The 25,363-nt window shown below is 44.8% G+C and overlaps 1 protein-coding gene across 1 annotated transcript in view; it reads right to left on the reverse strand.

Annotated features, from left to right (window-relative positions):
- Positions 1 to 1,059, reverse strand: part of SUSD1 (sushi domain containing 1) — a 165,543-nt gene extending 164,484 nt beyond the window's left edge. The window contains exon 1 of the mRNA XM_049091897.1: positions 1,035 to 1,059. The gene's annotated coding sequence lies outside the window, so the exon portion shown is untranslated. The remainder of the gene's footprint in view (positions 1 to 1,034) is intronic.
- Between the last annotated feature and the right edge of the window lie 24,304 nt (positions 1,060 to 25,363).

Raw genomic sequence — 25,363 nt, forward strand, 5'->3', positions numbered from 1 at the left:
CGTGGGAGACCAAGTCAGGGAAGGAAGTCAGGAAGCCTACCAGAGTATCTGATGCACAAAAATGGCCACCCCAGAAGGCTGAGCCATCAAGAGAAACACCCACCAGTGATGGCAAAAGTGATGGCAAAAGTCCAAAAATGAAAATAATTTGGGGGAACAGGAGTCTGAGCTAGGAACCCTCCCCCCCCATATCTTCCTACATGGAAGTTCCCTCCCACTTCAGGATGAATGGTTTTACTAAGAAAGCTGGAGGGTTTCCTATGCCCGCTCCTGTATATCACTCCTTGTACAAAAGCCTGTGGTGACTTCCAGGGGCTTCCCACCAGCCGGATACCTTGCTCTGCCACCAAGGCCTTCTGCCTTCTGGTTAATCCAACTGTGCCCTTCCAACTCCATTTGCCACCTGTCTCCTAGGTGCCATGGGTCCCATGCTTTTATACCTCCGTGTGCTTCCTCACATTGTCCCTTCCATGTGGCATTTGTGCTTTGCGCACAGTTATGGAGAGGTGCCTCTGCCCTCTGCGCTGGGCTGGGCTGGGATGCCTTTTCCTCATCTTCCCATCCCCAGTATCACCAAACCTACCGCTCAGTTCAAGAGTCCCTCATCCACACCGAGTCCCTCATCCACACTGAGTCCCTCATCCACACGGAGTCCCTCATCCACACTGAGTCCCTCATCCACACGAGTCCCTCATCCACACCGAGTCCCTCATCCACACCGAGTCCCTCACCCACCGGGCCACCAGACGCCCGACCTAGAATGAATCCTGCCCTCCTCTGACCCCGTGGCCTTCTCAGAGCACTTGGGGCCTTCTGCCCTCAACTCCAGTTACTTGGGTAGATGGGCAAACGCCACTTGCCCTACGTGTTTGACTGTGTCCCACCACACGTGACTCTGCGCTCCAGTTCCCTGGAAAAGGATGATTTGTCGCCTCCAGACCCTGAGCTCCACGAGGGCCAGCGCGGCGACCTGAACCAATGACTGGATTCGGGGATGCTTTACTCCCGGAATCTTCCCGGCACTTCTCGCTCACCACGTTAGCATCTGGCTCTTCGTTTCGGTGGAAAAAAAAGTTAAAAAGTAGAAGGAAAATTGCTTCGGGTCAAGAACGGGTCGTGCAAAAGCCACAGCAGGGCCGGAAGCGTGACAGTGCGGCGGGACCGCCCTTGCACGCCCTTGCACGCCCTTGCACGCCGGGCGCCGCTGTGCCCCGGGGCTCGGGCCGCGCCCCCCCCCCAGCCTCGCCCCGGGCCCCCGCGCCCGCGCCCGCGCCCCCGCCCGCACTCACCGTGGGCGCCCCGCGCTCCGCCCGCGCCCCGCGCCAGGCCGAGCAGCAGCACGAGCGGCAGCAGGCGGCGGGGCGGGCGGCCTGCACCCCGGGGGCCCCGGCCCATGCCGCCGCGTCCCTGCCGCGCCCGCCTCCTCCCGCCGCCCCGGGCGCCGAGATAAGGCGGCGGGCTCCGCGGGGAGGGGGCCGGCCCGGCCGCTTCCGGCGCCGCGCGGGGTCCCGGGGAGGCGGGGGCCGGTGCACCTGCTGCGCGCCCGGGGACGCGGCGGGCACAGCCACGGGGCCCGCCCCCTCCTGGGGACCGACGTCCGCGCGCTGCAGCCTCGAGACCCGAACGCGGGATCGGAGCCCGCCTGGGGCTGGGGGGGGTGGGGGGGCTCCCCGGAGGGGGACAGGAGGAGCGGGAGTCCCGGAGGAGGCAAGGGGCGCCAGGGGCGCGGGGGGAGGGCAAGAAGCCAAGGGCGCCGGAGAGCGGGTGACAGGTGGCGCGGGGCGGCGCAGCTGACCGGGGCCCCCGTGCACCGAGGACGCGGGGCCTGGGGCGTCGGGAGCTGCTTGAGGAAGTGAGCTAAGCCCCGGGGCCTGGAAAGGATGTGGGAGGGGAACCTAGGCCGCGGGGAGGGCTTCTGCAGAGGCCCGGGAGCCCCAGCGCTTTCTAGAAACGGGGAGGACCTCCTTGGGGGGAACCGATGGCCGGGGAGAGCCATAAGCTGTGCAGCTAAGGTCGACCTCATAAACCGAGGGCAGGGGGTGCTCAGAAGCTGTAACAGGGCTATAAGCAGCGTGACCGCATCCAGAAGGGCTCCAGGTCCGCCCCGTGGGACTGGGGCTGGGGCGGCTGCAGGAACCCGGGCAAGACAGGACACGTCCGGGAGCGGGGCCTTGGCAGGAGGGCGGCGTTGGGTGGAAGCCGCTGGAGTTTATGACCCGTAGAATGTGGGGGAAAGGAAGGAGAAATTACAGGCGTCACCTCAATTTCTGGTTTGGGCAGCTCGGTGGGTCATGATGGTGATGGGAGTCACTGAGATGCAGACCCAAGGGACCGTTTGCAAGTTGGGGTAGGGAGAGGCTGCAAGGGAGGGGAGGGGCGGGGGGAAGAAAAGAAGTTCCAGTTTCAAGGCTTTGACCTCCGCGGGTCTGGCCAAGAGCAGGGCTCCCCACTACTTCACCCATATCCTCACTTTGCTTTCTCTTTCCACCATGAGCCTGCTCTAAATCTAACCACCCGTGAACACACCCATATAAGGGCCAAACTTGTTGTGCAGCCTTAAAAAGACGTAGTTAAAAATAAACTGCCTGGCGTCTTTTGCAGCGGGCTTTCTTGCTAATTAATTTTTGTTCAGCAAAGATAAGAGGCTGCTTTGGGTGGGGGGAGTAGATGGGCAGTGGGGTTACAGTGGTCTATCCTCTATAATTTAGAGAAGGTTTTGTTAAGCTCAACTCTTCCTGAACTTTGAAACCATGTAATTGTTACAACAAAAATACATTCATGTAGGTTATTTTTAAACCAACCTATACTTCTCCTTCACCATCGTGTCTCCTGCAGAGTAAATAAATAAATTTAAATATATTTGTGTGCACGTGTGCGTCTATTTACACGTTTTTTTTTTAAAACCGGTGATACAGGGGGAAATAGTCTAAAACTTGGAAATGGGCAAGTGTACCAGGTCTTTTCAGTGGGGTGCTGGGTGTTGTCTGGTAACCCTCCTGGGGATTATCTAATTCTACAGAGTTGTGCACTTTGATAGACTTTGTATTGACGAGACTATTTGATAACTCTTATAGGTATGGATAGAAATTCACTTGCAGAAAACTGATAATGCAAAAGGTTCTTGTCCATAGCAATGCAAATTAATTTTTCCAGTAGAGCTAGAAGAGATTCTTGTCAGGTGAAAATAAGATAAATCTAATAATAAGATCTTGTCTTATATGATGGCAACCGATTTTGCATTTAGCAAATTTATTTTATCACACCTAACAGAAATATATGTATATGTACAGTATATTCTTCAAATTCTCCTTTGAACCTTGACATCTTACTAGTATCCTTTGAAGTCAACATCTTGCTGAGTCTCTCATGAATTAATTAGTTGAATAAAATCTTAGGTTTTCTTTTTGTCTTTGCATGAATCATGTTTTTAATATTTTCAAAATTTTATGTTAGCACAATACATGTACTCATTCTACATTAGATCATGTGACTCTCATCAGTTCTTTTTATTGGCTCATTTTGTTGCTTTCAAACAAATAGGGTTATTATTTTTTTTGTTTGTTTGGTTGGGGTTTTTTTTGTAAAAATAATTACTTCTTACCAATGGTGAGCTCATGGAATCACAGAATGAAAAATTATCTCCTGGTTGGTATGTGTCACTAGAATTAAAACAGAGTATTAAACCAGTGTTATATTTGCAGCAGTGGGATTATTGCTGAGAAAATCTTTAGCTTAAGAAAAATGTTCCTCTTTTAAGAGAGCATGGCCAATACAGCAACATCTTTTTTTTTTTTTTTAACATCTTCTTAAAGAGATTTTAGAGAGAGCTCTTTTTGTCCATATCTAGATTTCAATGGCTTCATCAAAAACTTTTTACTTTTGGTTTCAAGATGACATTGTAACTCCTGAAAATTCTCTTTCAGTAAAGTGGCCAAAGATACACACACACACACAATTAAATATGCAACAGTGCTTTCAAACCAGAAAGGATGACATCAATGAACCAGATAGCTTTGAGGAATGTATTAGGTTACATTTGCCACATGTCCTCCACAAAAACATCCACCAAAAGAGACAGGAAGTTGAGCAAAAAATATTAAAAAACATGCAATTTAAATTTTTTAAAAACTATGTGTGTACTTTGTTATTATTTGTACATATTAATATAATGTGCAGATTATATCATTTTTTTTAAATGTAATTCAGAACCACTATATAGGAATTACTGAAAAAAAAGCAAGGTACACTTCTTACCAATTCAAAGTATTTTATTTTGCTCATCTGTATACATATTGTGCATTGCCATCAGCTCCTTCTTCAGGCCTCAGGCTTCCCAAATAACAGTTTCCTGGCTCTCCAAAAAGCCTGTCAGTTTCCACATTTTTAAAAATCATTTTAGAGGGCATCTGGGTGGCTCTGGCGTTTAAAGCATCCAACTTTTGATTTTGGCTCAGGTCGTGATCTCTGGGTTGTGAGATCAAGCCCTGTGTAGGACTCTGAGCCGGGCATGGAGCCTGCTTAATATTCTCTCTCTCTCTCTCCCTCCCTCTGCCCTCGCCCCTGCTTGTGCCTGCTCGTTCTCTCAAAATAAATAAATAAATAAAATAAAAATAAAAATTTTAAAATAATTTTATTATTTATTTTCTAAAAATTTTAAGTAATCTCTATTCCCAGTGTAGGGCTTGAACTTACAACCCTGAGATCAAGAGTCACATGTTCTACTGATTGAGCCAGTCAGGTGCCTCTAAAAAATATCATTTTAAGCTTCATTTTTTAAAAAGTTTTTTATAGGGGCTCCTGATGGCTTAGTCAGTCGAGGATCCTAATTCTTGATTTTGACTCAGGTCGTGATCCCAGGGTCCTGAGATCAAGCCCTATGTTGGGCTCCACAGTGGGCATGGAGTATGCTTGAGATTGTCTCCCTCTGCCCCTCCCACTCACTCCCACACACATGGGCACACACTCACTCTCTCTCTCTCTCAAAATAAATAGTCTTTTTTTTTTAAGTTTTTTATAGTAATTTAGTCATCAGAGGGTCTTTGTATAATTAGACAAAATGCTTAAATCACAACTAAAATATTGAGATTACTGACAATATCTCAAGTGTTCTTAAGGGACGTCAAACAGGTATACAAGGTGAAAAGAGCTTCTCAAAGTGACCCCTTCCACAACAAAATCATCCTACCTGTTGGAAGCACAGAGAAGTTTCTGATAGTTCTAGGATTGCTGATTTGTTCCTGTCTCTTTTATCAACATTAAGAAATACTGAAGTCTATCTTCATGTATGTTGCCGTCCAATTGAAACGTTCAACGACAACTTGTACATTTGACAACTTACAAGTTCATAGCATCATCGTTCACAATAGCCAAAGGGTTGAAACAAGCCAAATATCCATGACAGCACAAATGGAGAAACAAAATGTGGTATATCCATACAAGGGAATATTGTTCAGCCATAAAAAGGAAGAAAATTCTGACTTATGCCTCAATGTGGATGAACCTTGATGGCATTACGCTAAGTGAAATAGGCCACTTTTAAAAGGACAAATATTGTATGATTCTGTTCATATGAGGTAGTTAGAATAGTCAAATTCATAGATACTGAAAGTAAAAGGGTTGATGGTACAGGGGTACTGGGAGTTAGTATTTAATGGGTAAAGAGTTTTGCCTTTACAAGATGAAAAAAGTTCTGTGGACGGATGGTAGTGATGGTTGCACAACAATGTGAACGTACTTAATGCCACTGAACTCTACATTTAAAAATCTTTTTTTTTTTTTTAGGTTAATGATGGGCCACCTGAATAATACTTAGTTAAGCATCTGACTCTTGTTTTTTTTTTTTTTTGAGTTTTCATTTTATTGAGGTATAATTGACATGTAACATTGTAATAGTTTCAGATATATAATGTAATGTATTTGTGTATATCAGCAAAATTATCACTGCAATAAGTCTACTTAATGTTCATGTTTTTCTTGTGATGAACACTTTTAAGATCTATACTCTTAGCAGATTTATGGTAGCAATTTAGTATAAATAATATATATTTTTTAAATTTTGGGATCCCTGGGTGGCGCAGCGGTTTGGCGCCTGCCTTTGGCCCAGGGCGCGATCCTGGAGACCCGGGATCTGAATCCCACGTCGGGCTCCCGGTGCATGGAGCCTGCTTCTCCCTCTGCCTGTGTCTCTGCCTCTCTCTCTCTCTCTCTCTGTGACTATCATAAATAAATAAAAAATCTTAAAAAAAAAATTTTACTGTATTTAAATTCAATTTGCCAACATAGAGTATAACACCCCGTGCTTGGAGACTTTGTGGGGTTCTTTTAAAAGATTTTATTTATTCATGAGAGAGGCAGAGACATAGGCAGAGCGAGAAGCAGGCTCCTCACCGGGAGCCCGACTGTGGGACTCGATCCTGGACCCCGGGATCAAGCCCTGAGCTGAAGGCAGATGCTCAACTGTTGAGCCACTCAGGTCAGGTGTCCCATTGGAGACTTTGTTAAAAAGAAAACCAAATGCCCAAAATGGTGTCACTCAGGCCAAATTCCCAAATGGGGGCTTAATACCAAATCTAACTGCAGTTTCAAACTCCCCTAGAAATGTAGTCCTAACTGGACAGTCAAGAATTTCCCCAGAAAAGCCAAAGTCTGTCGCCTGAGCCCTCTCTACCCCCAAAGGAAGGTGAGATAATCTGCATGATAAGACCCTTTGCCCTTCCCCCTAAGGGAAAGCTACCTTGCCTGGAACAATCCTGTCCTTCTGCTAATACCTCTCTTGCCCCATTCTCCTTCCCATAAAATCCTCCCATTTTGTGCAACTCTTCAGAGTTCTTCTCAACTTGCTAGATGGGATGCCGCCCAATTCATGAACCATTTAACAAAGCCAATTAAAGGGGCGCCTGGGGAAAGGAGAAAAAATGAGTGGGAAATATCAGAAAGGGAGACAGAACATGAAAGACTCCTAACTCTGGGAAAGGAACTAGGGGTGGTGGAAGGGAAGGAGGGCGGGGGGTGGGGGTGACTGGGTGACGGGCACTGAGGGGGGCACTTGGGGGAATGAGCACTGGGTGTTATTCTATATGCTGGCAAATTGAACACCAATAAAAATATATTTATAAAAAATGAATAAATAAAGGGGCGCCTGGGTAACATTTGATCAGAAGGATAAAGGGTTCAAGGCAGGGGCACTGGGTGGCTCAGTCGGTGAAGTGGCTGCCTTTGCCTCAGGTCATGATTTCAGGGTCTTGGGATCGAGCCCTGTGTCAGGCTCCACGCTCAGTGGAGAACATGCTTCTCCCTCTGCTACTCCCCCTGCTTGAGCTCTGTCTCTCTCCCTCTCCGTCAAATAAATAAATACTCTTTTTTTAAAGCGGCCAATTAAATCTTCAAATTTACTTGGTTGTATTTTAACACTTACAATTACGCCGAACAAAAAACTGTGTCTGAAACAGATAAAAACGGGTCCCTGTGTAGCCCCCAGGGCATGTTCACACACAACCGGCCCTCCCAGGCTGGCACGACATCCGCGAACACCGCCAGGCCGCCCGACAGGAGCCACACCGGGCAGCGGTGTCATCTCAGGCCTATTTGTCAGGACTGGGAACAGGGACGCGTGTCTGGAGCAATGCCTTGCTGCTGACGCTCTAAGTCGGGCAGAGCTGGACTCCTCGCTCTGGGACACCCAGAGACTCCCAGAGCCCCGGTGGCCCTGTGAGGAGGCGCAGTGGGATCACCCTGCCTCCTCTCACACCTGAGGCCACACCGGCCGCAGGGGGCCCTGGACCGTGGGCAGCAAATACAGCATGTGCGGCTGCACGTGGCTGCGCTGGGGCCAGTGGCCACGGGCCGGGAGGCCGCCCCACGACGCCGGGCTCTCGGGAAGGCCAGGCCCGCATGGGCGAGGGCAGGGGAGGCCCCAAGCGCAGCCAGGCCCTTCCTCCTCGGGTCCCCCTGGCCTGAGCGCCCTGAGGGGACCCACAGCCCCGGGACACCCCCCAGCAGGACCTGGAGGGGCAGCTGTGGATTCGGATACAAACTCCAGACCCCTGAGGGACCGAGCCCCAGCTGGCTCAGGGCCGCCCGTCCAGCCCCGCTGACCTCAAGAGCTGAGGCAATCCCCAGTGAGACTGGGGCTCTGTCAGGGGCCTGTCGCGCGCACACACACACACACACACACACACACACACACACACAGTCACTGCCTCCCTAGAGGAAGTCTCAGCCGGGGGTCTGTTTGTTCCACAGACTCTGAAAGGAAGCCTGCTGCCGGCCCCTTTCCGGACGCAGCGCCCACAGCCCACAGGACAACAGCCGAGGACAAGGGCACACCCAGCCGCCCGCCGCCACAGCGCACTGTGTGTGATAAAGACCAGCTGACGCACACCCGAGGCCCTGACCCTGGCCAACAGGCCCATCGTCCAAGCAGGAACACCCCAGTCGGTTATTGTGCTGCTAGTCGGGCCGGTTTCCTTGCTCACTGCGGTCTCCCGGGCCTGTGTCTTCCTCTTCTCCCTCCACCATCCCCTCCCGAAACTCCTTCTGGAAAATATCTTTGAGCATTTCTTGTGTTCTTCCTTTGGGTATTTCTTTCTTTCTTTTTTTTTTTTTCTTTGAGTATTTTTTCTTTTTCTTTTCTTTTAGTATTTTTTCTTTGAGTATTTCTTTTTTTTTTCCTTTGAGTATTTCTTTCTTTCCTTCCTTCCTTCCTTCCTTCTTTCTTTCTTTCTTTCTTTCTTTCTTTCTTTCTTTCTTTCTTTCTTTCTTCTTTCTTTCTTTCTTTCTCTTTTTTTGAGTGTTTCTTTCTTTTCCCCCCTTTGAGTATTTCTTCTTTTTTTTCTTTCAGTATTTTTTCTTTGAGTATTTCTTTTTTTTCTTTGAGTATTTCCTTCTTTCTTTTCTTTTCTTTTTTTTTTTTTTTTTTTGAGTATTTCTTTCTTTTTCCCCCCTTTGAGTATTCCTTTCACAAAGTTTGCCTGGATGGTAAACTTGCTGAATCTTTGCGTGTCTAAATAAACAGGGCCTGATTTTCTTTCATAATTTGATTATAGATCTAACTGGTGTACTATTCTGAATTCTTTTCTTTTTAAAGATTTTATGTATTTATTCGTGAGAGACACACAGAGAGAGGCAGAGACACAGGCCGAGGGAGAAGCAGGCTCCATGCAGGGACCCCCGATGCGGGACTTGATCCTGGTACCCCGGGATCCTGCCCTGAGCGGAAGGCAGGCACTCAACCGCTGGGCCACCCAGGGATCCCTAGAATTCTAAATTCTAAAAAACAGTTAAAAGATAGTTTAACGGGGTCTGGGATTTTTCCCTGGAAATTTAGTCCTCTCGCGATAGTGCTGCAGAGGAGAACCACAGGCTAATTTGGTTATCACCTCCTTCCAGGTGGTGTGTCTCCCTGGCCTCCCCACCACCACCCCCAGCACCACTAGCACCACCACAAGCTTTGGGGATTTTCTCTTTCCCCTTGGAATTCAGAAATTTCATAAGGATATAGTTTTCCATTATTCTTGCCCAGTACTCATTGGACCCTTTCAATTTGGAGATTTGAGCCTTTCTTTGACAGAGACATTATTTTTTGATTCTTTGATTATCTCATCCTCTCAATTCTTTTTATGTCTATCCCTTCTGGAATTTATGGTAGGTAATTTCTAAAAGTGTGCCTGTAGCCTCCGTGACCCAGTATTTATCTTCTTCTCCTCCTCTTCTTCAGTTTTATCCACTGAATGTGGGAGACCACCCTAATTCACTAATTCCACCTGAGACTACCCTGATTCACCCTGTTCATTAATGCGACCTTCATCTAAACCTATGCTACTCTTCAGTCCATCTGTCAAATTTTTTAAAAAATAGGCTCCACACTCAGTGTGGGACTCGAACTCACGACCCTGAGATCAGAAGTCAGGCACTCCACCAACTGAGCCACCCAGGTGCCCCTGTTTCATGATTTTTGACTTTCAAATTTGAAACATTTGGAAAAAATGTTTCATTATTTTTTTCCATGGAAGTCTTATCTATTTAGAACTAGAAGTTTAGATATATTTCCACCTGCCTAGGTGAGAATCTCTGCTTTCTTTCTTCCTTTCTTTCAAAGATTTTACTTATTTATAACAAGAGACACACAGAGAGAGACAGAGACACAGGCAGAGAGAGAAGCAGGATCCCTGTGGGGAGCGCAATGCGGGACTCAATTCCAGGACCCTGCAATCATGCCCTGAGCCAAAGGCAGACACTCAACCACTGACCCACCCAGGTGCCCCTCTTTTTTTTCTTCTTAAGAGCTTTATTTTGGGACAGGGTGGGAGGAAATGGGGAGCACCTGAGTGGCTCAATCAGTTCAGCATCTGACTCTTGATTTCTGCTCAGGTCATGATCACAGGGTCATTGGATGGAGCCCCATTTTGGGCGCTACACTCAGCAGGGAGTCTGCTTGAGATTCTCTTCCTCTCCTTCTCCCTCAGTTCCTCCCCCCACTCAAGCTCTCTCTCTAAAATAAATGAATAGATCCTTTTTTTTTTTTTTTTTTTAAGTAGGCTCCACATCCAATGTGGGGCTTGAACTCACAACCCAAAGACCAAGTCACAGACTTGACCAACTGAGCCCGCTGGGCCCCTGAGAAGCTCTGCTTTCTTAGCAGTGAGTAAGGTTTGGTTACAGTGGTCTTAGCTCCAATGGTCTTGGGGGTGGGAGGGAGAAACCGGGCAGTGGCTACCTTCTCTGGCTCCAGTGCTTTCTCTGGGAGCCTCTTGTATCATGACTCTCATCTTATTTGGGAAGCAATAAGCTTTACTTCAAATTTTCACTTGGGGGAAAAAATTCAAAGCTAGCCATTTCAAAAGCAGAAAATATGTGCAGATGTTTGCAGTTCATGAATTAATTACCACCTCACCATCACACCAGTTCCTTCTCCCTGTCCCTGCTGTCTCTGCACTTGGGAGTTATTCTGGAGTTCTAATTAGAAAGTTCACTTTTTTTGGAGATCCTCTCTTTCTGCTTTCATGGGGTTGCAGGTGCATTGGCTCTTTTACATTTTTATTAATCTGATCGCATGTGCTTCATATCTTCCAGAAATCATCTCTATGTTGGTGCTCTGATAATTCCCTGCCTGAATTTTCAGTACTGTTTTTCAGTGATTCCTTTTTTCCCCCACTTTAAAAAATTGTAGTTTAACTGACATTCACTGAAATATACAAATATTAAGTTTACATTACTACTTCTCAAGTCCCCCTCTAAGTTACTTTTAGCACTTGCTTGTGTGTCTTTCCCACTAGACATTTTTTTAAAGATTTTCTTATTTATTTGAGAGAGAGAGAGAGAGCACAAGCAGGCAGAGTTGGAGAGGAAGAAACAGGCTCCTCACTGAGCAAGGAGCCCGATGCAGGGCTTGATCCCAGGACCCTGAGATCATGACCTGAACCGAAGGCAGACGCTTAACCCACTGAGCCACCCAGGTGCCCCCCTACTAGACTTGAAGTTGCTCAAGGGCAGGGCAAGTACCACGTTAACCAGCTCTGCCTGCATTGGCAAACTCCTGGTACCTAGTAAGTATTCCACGTATTTGGGGAAGGGAGGAAAGAAGGAGTGCAGCCAATCACTGTCAGTCCTCCGTTGCCAGTGGGTGTAATATTCGCTCAGCTGCGCATCCTTGGAGCAAGCCAATGCGGAAAAGCTTCAGATTACTCATCTCCCGACATGTCTAATTTCCTGTTCATTCAAGGGCTCGATGGTTCCTAGATGATATATCCCCAGGTGGCTGTCTCCCGAACTGTCTCCAGGACTCTGTTGACACCTCGCATTGTACTGACTTGCTCGTACAGCCGTTTTTTAAATGGATATGAGCAAGAAGCTTTGAATCTGTGCCAGGGTGGGTAATGGAAAAGAAAGCATGTATTAGCCAGTTCAAAAGACTTCTTCTGCTTTGATTATTCCTGGCAGGTTTTTGGAATCAACCCTATGCACTCATAGGTAATTTTCAAATCAAATTATTCCTTCTCATCGTGGTAGCTACTTCTTAAACTCAATTTGCCAATATCAGCCACAATGTTGGGCGGACAGGCCAGAAATCTCAGACCCTCACATGTCACGGGAGGTGGTCACATGCTTTGTAAATCGCACCCGCTGCACCTGCCCTAACAGGCTCGTTTACCAACTCACCAGCTGCTGTCACAGTTCCTCTTTCCCGGGCCCCTCTCTTTCATAGGGCCCTTTCATAGGGCTTCTGTATACAATCTAGGAGACTTTGAGTCTCTTTTATAGGGCTTCTGTATACAATCTAGGAGACTTTGAGTCCAAGTGACTTAAAATGATCCAAAATGTTGAAAGCAGGGAAGCCAGGGAGGCTCAGATGGTTGAGTGCCCATCTTGGGCTCAGGTCATGATCTCAGGGGTCCTGGGATCAACCCCCACGTCGGGCTCCCTGATCACTGGGGAGTCTGCTTCACCCTCTGCCTCTGCCCCTCCCCCTGCTTGTGTGCACCCTCTCTCTCTCAAATGAATAAAACATTTAAAAATATTAAAAACAAACAAGCAAACAAAATGTCGAAAGCAGAGCTGGAGTCTATGGCTCCCATCACCTGGGAGATTCATTGACAGAGTTGACACAAGGTGGGACTTGGCTGAACTCAAGCGGTGCCCCAGGAATCCAGTTTCTCCTCTTGGCTCAGCTCACTCCTGCCTCAGTTCCGCATCAGGATCCCTGCTCAGCGGGGAGCCTGCTTCTCCCTCTCCCTCATCCCCTCCCCACCTCACTTGTACTCTCTTTCTTTCTCTCTTAAATCAATCAATCAATCAATCAATCAATCTTTTGAAAAGAAATATTTCCATCTGGCTTAAAGAAAGGCCTATGGGGCCTCAACAAAGGGGCTTCTGCCAGGTTAGGAAAGATATTAAGAAGGAGGCCTTCAAGCAAGACCCTACTACTGAGCCAGCCATCTGCCCCCAAGATTAGATTTATTAATGTACAAAATGGTGTTTCACCATCTGATCAGAAAAGTAATGCATTATGAATTATGGAACTTTTTGGTACATACCTTGAGGAATAAACAGTGTTTATTAGGCTCAGACCAGGAATCAGAGAGTCGAGGACTTCTGTGTATTTGTTAATTTTCTTCTCAACATTCTTTTAGGACTGTTTCTTTAGCCTTGCAAGCTGTTTTTCCTTCAGGTAGTGAATCTTGGCCTTCTTCCTCTCTTGGTGGGTAGCTGTCACTGCCTGGTTCTTGCAGCCAGCCTCAGAGCCAGGTGACGGGTTTAGGCAAACTTTCCTGTAGGCTACCTATGTACAACCTTCAGGGCAGCAGGAACCGTCCTCTGCTGCTTCTTGTCACAGGGAGTGGAGCCCACCAAACACCTTGAGGTGCTGAGGGCAGCCTGCCTCACACCTTCACAAAAAATGGCTGGGGGCCCAGAAGTGGTAGTGGCCACATTGACCTCTGCCATCTTCCGTGGCCTCCTAGGAAATTGGAATGTTTCAGTACAGAAAAATTGTAAGGAAGAAAAGAAAGATTTGTCATAAAGATTAAAATTAATTTATTCAAAGGCACACAAGTGTCCTCTCACGCTAAGGATCCTACTTTTAGCATTGGGATAAGCACCCTGGAAGTCTAAACATCCATCCATGATCAACCCCATCCAGACTCAGGAAATGTTCTCTACTTCTCTTGCCCCACATTCTTGAAACAAGTGGCAGCAGCGTCCAAATGCCCTGAAAGTTTCTCACTGTATCACTAACATAAGAGGTAGATTTTTTTAAAAAAGATTTTATGTATTTATTCACGAGAGACACAGAGAGGCAGAGACACAGGCAGAGGGAGAAGCAGGCTCCCTGCGGAGGGCGATGTGGGACTCAGTCCCGGGACCCTGGGAGCACACCCTGAGCCCAAGGCAGATGCTCAACCACTGAGCCACCCAGGGGCCCCAAGAGGTAGATACTTTAAATTGTAGGAAGGATTGAAAACTGAAAGTACATAAAAAAGAGAAGACAGATTAATTAATTTATTAAATCCCTTCTCTGGGATGGCACAAATGTAACAGATTCTGGAATGATGAAGTACCATTTCTCAGTAGTGCTGACTGTCCATATTCTGTTTTTCTCCATGTTTTAGCCAATTCATGGTTCTAAAGGTACTCACACACACACACACACACAAGTACTCACAAATTTGCACAATTTTTGCAATTGCTCCTGACAGCTGAGAAACATTTTGCAACATGAACAGTTCACACTGTGACTTTTAAATTTGCAAATATACAGGTCTAGTTCTAATGCAGACGAAGCATGAAGCCAGTTCTTTATGCTGGTGACAAAATGAATATTGAAGGCTAGAGTCCTGAATAGTTTTATTTTATTTAATAAGATTTTTGTCAAATCTTTAAAAGTTAAAAGTCAGTTTTAAGTGATTTTGACTTAAAATATTGATACTGACTAATCATAAGTTGAATTTACTTTTAATTTTAACAGGATTTTGAATTTTTTAGAAGACAACTTATTGAAAATGTGTAAAAAATGTAAGACTTTCATTTTAATTATGATCTACTGTTTTTGATAAAATATATTCAAATCTTGTGCCCTGTGAACACAATTAAAATCGATTTTTAATCCTGCAGGATTAGATCTGGCCCACCACCTGTTTTTGTTTTGTAAATAAAGTTTTACTGGAACACAGCTATGCTGCTCATCACTTACATGTTGTCTGTGGCTGCTTTCACGCTACAGTGACAGAACTGAGAGTTTTCACAGAAACCATATGGCCCACAAAACCTAAAATTTTTACTATCTAGTCTTTCATAGAAAAAGTGTGCCAACCTCTGCTTTGGAAGATTACTGCCAAAGGAATACAAATTATGCGAAACTCTTTAATATATCAATGTAATTTTGCTGAGATAAATTTTAAAAATTTATGGAATATCTGTCTATATATAAATTATAAATCATGAATGTCTTTATTACTTAACCAAACATCACTGGCTTCTCAACGGAACACTCCGAAGTGTGCCGGAACTGGTAAAGTCATCTTTAACAGCCTGCCAACTCTCAGCCATATAAAAGTGAGAGCTTTTCACATATTTTTCAATTTTGTATTTAGGAAGGTATGTTTTTCAATATGAGTAATTTTTATTCTTGCCCTGGGCTCTGCAGATACAGGGGGTAGGCCTGCCAGTGTGTGCTCTGAAACATGCCCATGTTCTCTGCTGAGCCTGGCCAGCTGGGGCTTAGGAGATGGACTCCTGTGCCTCTGATGGGAGTTTTACAGAGGGCACAATCCCAGAACACTAACACACCCTGCGCTGTGCCCTGCTTCGGGTTGGGTGGCCACTAAGACATTTGGACACACTCGTGCCCAGAAGGCCTCTTCCCTCTGCAGTTGACTGGATGGGACCAGCTTTGACCCTAGAAGCCCATGTGAGTTTTTCCAGGCCAGGTGTGTGGGAGGCTCTGGCTTGGGGAAGAGGGCATGGACAGCTGTCCCCCCCTCACAGGCAGCCCTGCATTTCCCCCAGCAGCTGTGAAGAGTCTTCTGGCCACTGCCCAAACTCCCCTCTGCCTGCCCAGCGGAGCCTACACACCTGCAAGGACTCTTGGTGTCTGTGGCGGCTGCGTGGCTCAAAATGGGAGGCTGATGCTTAGGGCCCATCCGTCCCTGCTGCTGGGAGAGGCAACCATTCACAAAATGTTGGCAGACTTTTATCTTAACGACTGCCAGATTTAGCAAATAAAAATGCAGGACGCCCAGTTCGATTTGCATTTCAGACAAATGAAAAACGCTGTTTCAGGATAAGTATATCCCACGCAATAATATTGTGTATTATAAGTATGGTCCATGTGTCACTTCTCAGACGAGGCGTTTAAGAACTGGGCCGTGGAAGAGTCATTGCTCTTCCGCTGCTGAGGAAACTTCGCAGGTTGTGTGTTTAGATGATGAGAGAGAAGATGCAGCCCAGCTCAGAGAAATGAACTCTTATTCATAGTTGGGAAGTCATCAATTTTTAGGGTTTATCTGTTCCCATGGCATCACCTAGACCTTCCTGAGTATTACATTACTCAAGACCCTGCCCAGACATCACTCTGGCTCCGTCCTCTTCCATTGTGCGCGTCCTATCTTTGATGAGCCCCTCTCTTGCAATGCTTAATAAATGCCTGCTCATCCTCTCTCCCTCTCACCAGGGCACGAGAGCCTTGCCTTATTGGACTTTCTGACCACAGGATCTCACACACGGAGTACCTCAGTGTGTGCTGAAGGAATGAATGGCCAAGCATCTCCCAACTTTAGAGCTAGGAGTTGTCTTCAAATTTGCCTTGGGATCACCAAGGACGGTACCTCTTTAGGTTTTATTTCCCTTATTCCTTAAATAAAGGGCTGCTTCTCTTTAAATAGGTCTGCAATCCTGGGAAATTCAATTACATGTAGCTGTGTTATTCATACAGTGACCGGTAATCAGAAGAGCAAGAGATTGTGGGTGACGACATTCATTCTTAGTCACAAATTAAAAGAGAAACATGACAATGACATTTCCACTGCGAGAGAAAAGGTCACCTGGCATTCAGAAGCCCTAATTGCAAAGCTGTGTTTGCATCTTCATCATCTATACTTTCTGGGGATGTCATCGCGACGGATACAGAAAGGCTAGGGTCACTTGTTATTTCCCTAAATATTTATTATCTCTAGGTCAGTGATTCTTAACCAGGAAGAGGGAAGGGCGCATGCATATCAGAATCTCAGAATTGGGAAAGACAACAAATGTTTTGATTCTATTTCAAACACTCATTTTTTAATACAGAATATAGAGATTCAAGTGTGACATTCTAGGCTGTTAGGCATGTGGAGAAAATGGAATGGGAAAGCAGTCAGAACAAGCTGTAGGACTGAGGTGGTGCTCAGTACATATTTGTTAGCCAAAGGGTGTTATTTGTGTGGCATGTTTGGTACCATCTGTGCTACAGCTCCCACTGCAAACACAAAGTAAGTTTTCTTTGTTTTAAGGGGAGTGGAAGTTTTTATTTTAAAGCAAATTCTGATTTGCAGTTCTTAGGATGGGGCAAAAAATAGAGGGGGCTTGAGGAGTACCGAAAGGTAAAGACCCAGAGGCAATTATGTTTGAAAGTTTGCCTGGAAAGGGGAAGATGAAAAATACATGGGTAAGCAAAGGAGCTTTGGGAGTTTTATTTCCTCGTTTTAGATTGGAGAGGCTCGAGCATTTTAAAAAGGAAAACCCAATACAGCAGATGAGGTGGAAGAAGCAGGAGAGAACAGACGATGGGTACAGATAATGTGTTGTGGATAGAGCGAGATCTCGGGGGGGGGGGGGGGGCACGAGAGGCTGAACAGACAAGGGAAAGGGGATAAAAGGAGCAAAGAATCCACGTGACTGCATTGAGTTTGAGGGTCCCTGGCAGGTTGCTGGGGAACTTCAGGCCATCACGGTAATCAGGCGGTAGGTAGAAAACTGGATTTATTTGTGTATTTTTATGAATATCTGAATGCCAATGCTAAATTTGTGCAAATTTCTGCAGTTTCATACTGAAGTTTGTGGGTGGCCAAAGAAATTCACTTGGCTAAATTTAGAGACTATTATCTTCCTTCGGGGTGAGGCTAACATTTTCAAACTTTTCACAAAAGGCTAACTTGCAATCGAGCTTGTTTTGTTTGGAATATAGAATTGAAGCCCTGAAGACTCTATCTGAGATAGAAAGGCTCAAATACCAACCTCGTTTGCTCCTTGAAGCATTTATAACAAAAATCCATTAGTAGATTATTCAAGCTGATATTAGAATGTCTTTTCATTTTCTCATCTTCATGATGTTCTAAAGGACAAGAATTTTGAAACTGGTTTCCAAGAAAAACAAATTCCAACCTCATTCTAATCCAGCTGCAGGATACGCTCAGGCTAACTTTTCCTTGTGTGTGGGGAGGTAGAACCAAATTTCCTTGTGAAATTTGATGGAGGGGGAGCGTGGCCAGAAAAAAGCTTTAAGAAGGGCTTAAGGGATGCAACTTTGAGTTAGTTGCATAAGAAAACATTTAGAATAGCACACTGGAGAATTTAGGGATAAAGTAGTTCCCTGTTTATCATAAGGAGAACCGATTTTGGGGGATCCCTGGGTGGCTCAGCGGTTTAGCGCCTGCCTTTGGCCCAGGGCTTGATCCTGGAGTCCCAGGATCGAGTCCTGCGTTAGGCTCCCAGCATGGAGCCTGCTTCTCCCTCTGCCTGTGTCTCTGCCTCTCTCTCTCTCTGTGTGTCTCTCATGAATAAATAAATAAAAATCTTAAAAAAAAAAAAAACAAAGGAGAACCGATTTTGTATGCCATTGTATCATTTCCGTCAGTGTATGATGCCAAGCTGATTTGTCTGCACTCTGGCTTTGTACACCATGCAGGGGCAGGCTGTGCCTTCCATCAACCACGTAAGATGCAAGGCTTGTTACACCCAGTGCTCACACTGATAGCACCTTACTAAGATTAAGAACACAAATTTTTAATTTTTTTAATTAAAAAAATTTTTTTAATGTTTTTATTTGAGAGAGAGACTGACAGCACAAGTGTGAGAGAGAGCAAGCATGAGAGAGAGCACAAGCAGGGGGGAGGAGTAGAGGCAGAGGGAGAAGCAGACTCCCCATTGAGCAGGGAGCCCAACATGGGACTTGATAAGGACCTGAGCCAAAGATAGATGCCCAACTGACTGAGCCACCCAGGTTCCCCAAAAGCACAAATTTTTTAAATACCAAAAATATACTTGTTCTCAAAGATTGCTGTTGCCTTATTTTTAGCCACAACGGTTACATTAGTATAAACCTAATGATGCTGAAAGGAAGGTAGGGGAGTGAGATTTGTAAGTTTACCAAAGAGCTGAGAAAAACTAATCTAAATAGAAAAAGTAGTGCTGAGAATGAACATGGGTAGAGGGATAAGGAATAGCTGTCCAAAGAGGCTCCAATTCAAATTTCTGGGACCTCGGAGTGGCTCAGTGGTTGAGCATCTGCCTTTGGCTCAGGGTGTGATCCCGGAATCCTGGGATCGAGTCCCACATTGGGTTCCCTACATGGAGCCTGCTCCTCGCACTGCCATGTGTCTCTGCCTCTCTCTGTGTGTCTCTCATGAATAAATAAATAAAACTTGAAAAAAAAATTCTGGCTAAAGTTGGAGGCCCTATCTGGTTCCATGAAGAGGGTGACTTTAGGATAAGCAACATTTTAATATGAATGCAATTTAGATTTCTAGCTTTGGGTTTGAGATGGATGGGCAAGATTTCCCTTGTCCACTTGACCCGTTTATACCCACTGAGTTCATTAATTCCAGATGACTCCCCAGAACTCCTGTGGATTGCCTGGTGTCAGAGTAGGAACATGGCAAATCATGAAACTTCCTCTAGCTTTATGCTAATTTCCATCATTTTCTGGCTAAACCACTGTTTACCTGACACTTCTCTAAAATGATGGTATAATATTATAGAACTTATCCCTCCTTGTTTAAGACATCTTTGGGGATCCCTGGGTGGCTCAGCGGTTTAGCGCCTGCTTTTGGCCCAGGACGTGATCCTGGAGTCCCGGGATCGAGTCCCGCGTTGGGCTCCCTGCATGGAGCCTGCTTCTCCCTCTGCCTGTGTCTCTGCCTCTCTCTCTATGTCTATCATGAGTAAATAAATAAAATCTTAAAAAAATTAAAAAAAATAAAAGCCATCTTTGAGCTCTTCCTAACATGCAGCAAAGGAACAATCTTTCTCCCCAACTGGATTTTCTAGCTTCATCCTTGTATCAGGGCTACACCCTTAGGACCTGAGGGAAAAAGGAAATATCTACTCACTGGAGGCAAATCTAGAACTTATGGATCATTTCCCAGACTGTTGGATGACTATTCAATAACAGATGACTTTGGATAACATTTATTATATTGCAGGCACTATCTTAAGTACTTTATATGTAGTAATTCATTATTACCTCACAATAACTATATGAGAAAGGGATTATTATTATCTTCATTTTTTTTTTAATTAAGGTCCTTGCCCAATGTGGGGTTTGAATTCATAACCCTGAGATTAGGAGGCTCACACTCTACCAAGCAAGTCAGCCAGGCCCCCTCTATCATTCTCATTTTTAGAGAGGCAACCAAAGCACCAAGTGCTATGGGCTGAACTGTGTCCCTTCAAATCATATGTTGAAACCCTAACCTCCAATGTGACTGTATTTGGAGATATGGCCTTTAAAGAGTAATTAAGGTTAAATGAGGTTGTAAGTGTGGGGCCCTAATCCAATAGGACTGGTGTCCTTATGAAAGAAATGAGGAAAAGAACAGGGAAAAACGACACAGAGCAAAGGCCATGTGAGGACATAGCAAGAGGATGGCTGTCTGCAAGCCAAGGGGAGAGGTCTCAGGAGAAACTAAACGTCCTGACAACTTGATCTTGGATTTCCACCCTCTTCCAGAACTGTAAGGGAATAAATTTCTGTTGTTTATTTATTTATGAGACACACAGAGAGAGGCACAGACACAGGCAGAGGGAGAAGCAAGCGCCACGCAGGGAGCCTGATGTGGGACTCGATTCCGGACCTCCAGGATCACACCCTGAGCCAAAGGTGGCGGCAAACCGCTGAGCCACATGGGCTGCCCAAATTTCTGTTGTTTAAACCACCTAGTCTGGGGTACCTGGGTGGCTCAGTCGGTTAAGCATCCGACTCTTGATTTTGACTCAGATCATGCTCTCAGGATTGTGAGATCAAGCCCCAAGCCGGGCTCTGGGCCAGACATGGAATCTGCTTAAGATTCTCTTTCCCTCTCCCGCTGCCCGTCTTTGCTCCCCAAAAATGAAATGTCAAACCACCTAGTCTATAGTATTTTGTTGTGGTAGCTAGCTAACTAATACACCAAGACACTAAGAAATCTCCCCAGGATCACACAGCTAAGTGGTAGAGCTAAGTTTTGAACCCAGGTAGTCTGGCTTCAGAAATCACACTCTCAACCTTCTTCTGTCTTCACCAATGAATTAAAGTCACACTTCCCAATAGAAATAGAATGTAAGCCACAAATTTGAGCCATATATGTAATTCACAACTTCCTAGCAGTCACATTTTAAAAAACAGATGAAATTAATTTTAATAATGTATTTTATTTAACCCAATGTACTGACATTACTTCAGCAAGTAACCAATATGACGTTATTGATGAGACACACTTGGTACTTTTGTACCAAGTCTCCAGAACTGGGGGTTTATTTTATATTTACAGAGCATCTCAATTTGGACTAGCCACATTTCAAGTGCTCACAATAAGCCACACATGGCTAGTGGCTGCCATATCGGGCAGCGCAGGTTTAAAGCACTTTCATGGCTCTCCACTAGGCAGTAGAGAAAGCCAAGACTTCACCCACGTTTCTAGCTTCAGCTCATGCCCGTCCTAGCTTCACACTTCTTAAACTCCTTAACTTGGCAATACTTAAATGTTAGCCTTCCACTCAGAGCATGCTGCTTTTCAGCTTGGCATCTTTGTTCATGCTCTCCCCATTGTCTGGATGCTCTTCCTCTCATTCATCTGGCCTCCTCCCACCCTTTGTATGATACTCAGACTTCTCTCCTGCAGGAAGCATTCTCTACAGCCTACAGCAAATTGGATACCTCTTCTACATGTTTCCTCATAACATTTCATCCTAATTCATCCGGACATTTAGCTCCTTTTATTACACTTATTTGTATCTGTGTCTGTCTTCCTGATTATAGCAGAAGGAAAATACTTTATCTCTGTGCCCAGCACAGAATCTGACACATAACACGTGCCAGTAAACTTGTGGAGTTAAACTGAACTTAGTACACATGCTTTGGTATACAAGATTCTTCATCTTGGTAAACCAGATTTTTCCTCAAATCATGAGGAAACCAGGCACAGTCCTCTTGCAGGGGAAATATGGGTAGACCCCAGAGCTACCAAGGGGTAAATGTGTATGTGGAGGTGCAGTTAATGTCTCTACAGTCTCCACCAGACTCCCAAAATAAACATAAAATCAAAGCAAAATCAAACTTTCTATGCAAAAGCAGTGTCAAAAGTCGGCTCTCCAAATATCACCAACATTATCTGTTGGGAAGACAAAGCTAGTTTATTGCTTACCTCCGTAAGCTTTGAAAAAGCTTTGGCAGTATCTCAGATGGCCTCAGGTTTGGGGGAAGTAAGGTCAGAATTAAGTGGAAATTTGATTTAAGGCAGGTTTTTCAAAAAAAGGGTGGGAGAGGATCTTAGGATTGGGTAAAAGTCACAATTTCACAGTTGAGGATTGGTTGGAAAATAGTAAGGTAAGCATCTGAAGGGGAAGGACTCAAGGAATTGGCAGAAATGATTGCTTTCTGCTGCAAACTTGATGAGTATTTCTATAAGATCTTATATGAAAAATCAAACCATTTACCTACACAGGAGACTCCTAGAAAAATAAGTCACCCTAATGAAGACGAAAGAATAGCAAAGCCATGCTAATGAAGACAAAAGATCCTCACTACACTGACTTAGAGGCTTCTGGCTAAAATTGGGCTGGTGAGGACTGGCCCAAGAATAAGACCTACTCAAGCAAAGAGCTTAAAAGAGCCTGGCTAAAGTTTGGTCAATGGGGAGCATCCCAGGGTCCTCTTGGCTTGCCCTTCCCAGCATGGAACCATTGCTTCACAAGCCAGGGCAAAAGTGACAGGGTCCCAGTACTCAATGTGCCACACCTGAAGAAGAGCCTCCATCCCATGAGGGACTGAGTGGAAGAAGAAAGCCTCCACCTCTTGATCACACTGGACTTAGCCTCAGTGGCTGTGGGCAGGATGAGAAAAGGTATTGTTCTGCTTCGGGGGGATGTTTTTGCTTTCAGCAGTGTGGGAGCTGGGAGTGGAGAGAGAGCCATTTTGGTTCAAATATCACAGTCTCACCTTTCTTATCAAGTTTTTCACCTAGGTGCTCTTCCATAAATATTTCCTTATGTGCTGTCTGCCTTTAGAACCATTTCCGGAGTCTGTAATTTTTATTTTTTTATTATTTTATTTATTTATTTATTTATTTATTTATTTATTTATTTATTTATAGCTTTCACTTTTCCTGAGGGGCAGGTAAGTGGAGTTCCTCATGCCATGGTGCCACAAGTCAACCTTCAGAACTATTTAAGATCCTGGGCTGGCAAAGCTGTTCAAAGAGACTTAGGATGAAGGACAATATATATTAGATTCTAAATGGTTTTTATTTATGCAAGGAAAGTACCTAAAACTTTGATCTAATACATAATTGATGATTATATGATAAACAATCGTGTTAAGTTAGAGGTTAACTTGGAGAAGACCACTAAGGGTGTGATTTAATAAAAACATATCCAGCAGAGAAGAGAACCCCAAATGTTATGGCTTAATTGCCTGAAGATTAACTGGTTTTATACTTAAATTAGAAATCTCACTTCAGAATTCGTTTTCCTCATTACATGAAACACAGCTTGTCATCCTGCCAGCTCCTTCATTAATGAGTTAAATAAGACTTAAACTCATGGCACTATTTTTGTGTAAGAATTAGCTTTTAACAATTTAAGAATTTTATTTTCAAACCTTTGCAGACTTAATTCTGGTATTTTTTTTTTTCCTACACAAATAGCACAGATCCCAGTCAGTAAGATTAAGGAATAGTTTTTCTGAGACCCCGGTTCCTAAAGTCCTGAAGATTCCCTAAGCAGGGTCAGGAGCTCTTAGGGAAAAATGGTTATGGGCTGGATTGTGGCCCCTCCCCTTGACCACCATATATATTAAAGTCCTAACCCCCAACACCTCAGAATGCGATTGTATTTGCAGACAGGGCCTTTAAAGGCTAATTCAGGTAAAATGAGGTCAAATGGGTAGACCCTAGTCCAATATGAGTGGTGTGTTTATAAAGAAATTAGGGGACACACACACACACACACACACACACACACACACACACTGTGAGGACACAGAAGGCAGCCATCTATAAGCCAAGGGGAAAAGAAACTGAAAACTACCAAAATTTTCATCTCAGACACCTAATTTTCAGAGCTTTGAGGAAATAAATTTCTGTTGTTTAAGCCAGACAGTTTGTGGTACTTTGTTATGGCAGCCCTAGCAAATGAATACATTGTGCAGGAGAATATTTTGGCTTCCGTAGGATTGACCACATGTAAGAAATCCTAAGCTTTTGGGGGAGATCATGGAAGAAGTTATGGCTACCCCAAAAATGTGTATGTCAGAACCAATAGTTTTAGTAAGGTTGGGATCCGCAAATATATACACTGTAAAAGATAGCTGTGCTGTTGGGAGTTTGTCATCAAATTCCCAAACCCCTGAAATAGAGATGTTCTTGTAGGCGGAGGTAGGGCCCCCACTTCTTTTTTTTTTTTTTTTTTACGATTTTATTTGAGAGTGAGTGAATGAGCAAGGGAAGGGCAGGGGGAGAAGCAGACTCCCCGCTGAGCAGGAAGCCAGATGTAGGACTAGATCCAAGGACTCTGGAATCATGACCTGAGCCGAAGGCAGATGCTTAGTGGACTGAGCCATCTAGGCGCCCCCTCTCCATTTCCTTGAGTATTCACTCAGCTTTCTGTACATTTCATTGATCAGCTGGCAGCTTGGTTTAGACAAGGTATTGGCCTGTAGTAACCAGTTTGCTGTCCAGCAAGTCACCAGACCCACAAGTTTTATCTGCAATGGTCTTAGCAGTTTTATTTCAGGGATGGAGGATGGGGACTGCCAAGAGAAAGGATTTAGGCTGGTTCTACCATAAACTCCTACCAACTGCAAGAAAATGGCAAGTCTTAATAATCTACTGTATGGTGATCTCTGTATGGGTGCTTTGCTTAGGGAAAACCTGCTCCTTACTGAACAGGGGCTATTAGAGTCCTACAATCTCTTTAATCTTCATGGCTTTATTTGTAGAATTCAGGGTAATTAATCTAAAAGTAAGCTAACATGACATACATCAAGCACAAAAGCAAAGAGGTAATTCTGTAGCTCTTTTTGAAAAAAAAGAAGGCTTCCCCTGGAAGCCCTGTTCTGAAAATACAGATACTGTGCCTATTTTGGAAAATCTGAGCTGATAGTCACTGCTCTTGGACCATATTGAGATTTTTAAAACACCAGATTTCAATAAATCAGATAGATTCTTTTATATATGTATATTCACTTGTTCAACCAATACTTATTGAGTATATAGGGCAGTGTAGTGGTTTCTGGACACACAATGAATTTTAAAACAGCACCATGACCTTGCCTTCATGGAGCTTATGGTCTAGTGCAAAAAATGGCTACTAACCAAATGATCATGCAAGGACAGTAATAACCAACTATCGTTTTATCAACCTGTTCTAGTATCAAAAAGGGGCCCTTAATTTGACCTGAAAGTGGATGCAGACTAGC

This window comes from Canis lupus, chromosome 11, assembly GCF_003254725.2.
Source record: "Canis lupus dingo isolate Sandy chromosome 11, ASM325472v2, whole genome shotgun sequence".
Taxonomy (NCBI): domain Eukaryota; kingdom Metazoa; phylum Chordata; class Mammalia; order Carnivora; family Canidae; genus Canis; species Canis lupus.